This window comes from Dromiciops gliroides, chromosome 5 (genome assembly GCF_019393635.1).
Source record: "Dromiciops gliroides isolate mDroGli1 chromosome 5, mDroGli1.pri, whole genome shotgun sequence".
Taxonomy (NCBI): Eukaryota; Metazoa; Chordata; class Mammalia; order Microbiotheria; family Microbiotheriidae; genus Dromiciops; species Dromiciops gliroides.
The window spans coordinates 122312039-122314338 of record NC_057865.1 but is presented as its reverse complement, the minus strand read 5'-3'; the positions used below and the strand labels follow the sequence as shown (position 1 = coordinate 122314338).

General features: G+C 36.8%; 1 pseudogene; it reads left to right on the top strand.

Annotated features, from left to right (window-relative positions):
- Positions 1-1089: 1089 nt before the first annotated feature.
- LOC122728812 lies at positions 1090-1678 on the top strand (annotated as a pseudogene).
- The last annotated feature ends 622 nt before the right edge of the window (positions 1679-2300 follow it).

Genomic DNA, 2300 nt, shown 5'->3' with positions numbered 1-2300 from the left:
TAAAGTAGAATTCTTAGAGACATAGATAAATTCTCATTATGTTAATACAATTCAAAATCTCAAGAATAAGACTTAATTTTTTTTGAATGTTTTATTATTTTTTGTTGTTCATTCTTGTTAATTCCCAGTGACTACTCTGTACTCCCCACAGATCTCCCTTTGTCACCCATTTTCCTATGTGTTAAAATATAAATAAGCAAAGAAGTTAACATATCGACCATATTTGGTAACATATGCCTCATTTTGTAACCATAATTTCCAACCTCTTTCATAAAAGGTGGTAGGTGCACTTCATGAATGTGTAACTTCAATGCTCAGAATTTTGAAGGCTTTTCAGGTAATTTTCTTTTACAATATTGTGTTTATCATATAAATTGCTCTTTGTTCATCTTAGGCTTCATCAGTTAATATAGATCTCAATTTACTTAAAATTTTTCATATTTGTTTCTTCAGCACAAAAATAATCTACTATGCATATAACATGCTTCATCCTACTAATATAACACAATTTACTCATAAAAAACATGTTTAATTTTCACTATTAAAAAACACCAAAGGTGGGGGGGGAGTCAAGATGGCAGAGAAAAGCCAGGAAGCTGCTTGAGCTTTCCCATGTTTCCCTCAAAAACAACATTAAATCAAGCCTCTAAAGAGATTTTGGAAGTACAGAACCTACAAAAAGAGAGACACAATCCTCCAACTTGAGATAATTTAGAAGACTTCAGGAAAGGTCTGTCTCACCTTGGTGAAAGGAGTGATCAAAACTATTTGGTACTGGTTAAGAAATAAAGTAGTGGATCAATGGAATAGGTTAGGCACAGGAGACACAGTGGTAAATGACTATAGTAATCTACTATTTGATAAATTCAAAGACTCCAGCTTCTGGGATAGGAACTCAGTATTTGACAAACACTGCTGGGAAAACTGGAATATAATATAGCAGAAACTAGGCATAGACCAACATCTTACACCATATACCAAAATAAGGTCAAAAGGGGTTGCAAGATTTAGACATAAAGGGTGATACCATAGATAAATTAGGAGAGGAAGGAGTAGTTTACCTCTCAGATCTATGGAGAAAGACAGGTGATGCACAAGTTCCATCATGGCGGCCCAGCCGCTGCCAGTCCCGGGCTCCTGGGTGTCCAGTGGCTTGTATCCGTGGGGGGCAGCAGCCGCTGCCATGGAGGGGGGGGGTGATGAAACAGTCAAGTGAGAGGACCTCAAAGTGGGAAAATATTTTTGTAAAGATCCTGAAATAAATGACGCCACTCAAGAACCTGTTAACTGTACAAATTACACAGCTGATGCATCATGTAACCCAGCACCAAACATAACTTGTATGGATTTTAGCCACAATGAAACCCATTTTACTGGAAGTGAAGTTGTTTTTTTCAATGTAAACGGTTATTCCTACCAGGTGGCAATCGCTCTCTCCTTATTCCTTGGCTGGTTAGGAGCAGACAGGTTTTACCTGGGATACCCTGCTTTAGGTTTGTTAAAATTTTGCACTGCTGGATTTTGTAGAATCGGCAGTCTGATTGACTTCATTCTCATTTCAATGCAGATTGTTGGTCCTTCTGATGGCACTAGTTACATTATAGATTATTATGGAATAAGACTCACAAGATTGAGCATCACCAGTGAAACATTTAGAAAAACACAGAAGTACCCATAGATGTTTAGAAAACAGCTTGGTGGTTTTGTGTCTCCTTGACATAAAGAAAACTCCAGAGTGAGAAATCCCAGGCCTTTGAATTGTCCCTGTTCATATAGCACATCTCTGTGGTTTCTTCAATGTGAATTTTACTGAAGATTTTTTTTTTTTAGATATTTTATTCTGAGATTTGGTTGACTGGAGACTTTCTCTGAGGCCTCTTGGCTCCCTTAGAGGGCTTTATCACCCCCCCTACCCGCCTTCCTGTCCCACCCCAAATGCCTTTTCTGTAGGCAAGTTGTGGCTTGTCATTTTTCCTTTTTCAAAATAAAACAATAGAACAATCAGATCTATGGAGAGGAAAACAATTTATGTCCAAACAAGAGATAGAGAATATTATGAAATGCAAGATGGATTATTTTGATTACATTAAATTAAAAAGGTTTTGTATAAACAGAAGCAATGCAGCCAAAATTAGAAGGGAGGCAGGAAGCTGGGAAACAATTTTTACAGCCAGTATTTCTGATAAATGCCTCATTTCTAAATATAGGGAACTAAATCAAATTTATAAGAATGTAAGTCATTCCCCAATTGGAAAATGTTCAAAAGATATGAACAGGCAATTTTCTGATGAAATCAAAGC